The sequence below is a fragment of the Penaeus monodon genome, chromosome 28 (assembly GCF_015228065.2).
Source record: "Penaeus monodon isolate SGIC_2016 chromosome 28, NSTDA_Pmon_1, whole genome shotgun sequence".
NCBI lineage: Eukaryota > Metazoa > Arthropoda > Malacostraca > Decapoda > Penaeidae > Penaeus > Penaeus monodon.
The window spans coordinates 18,444,960-18,445,189 of NC_051413.1; positions in this window are offsets into that span (position 1 = coordinate 18,444,960).

Consider the following 230-nt stretch of genomic DNA (forward strand, 5'->3'; position numbering starts at 1 on the left):
AATTAGAATACTTAATCATTCGATTTTAATATGGCAATATTGATACTATAAACTAGTGCATTTCAAGGACTGAGTTAAAGCTTTGCAAAAATCAAGGGCTTAATTAATTTCATAATTTTTAATGCAGTATGAGAATCAGAAAAGGCATAGTTTGGGTTCCTCAAACTTCAGCAATTTAAGACAGTTGTAACTCAGGTATATACTTGGCAATCTATCAAAATTACATTCTT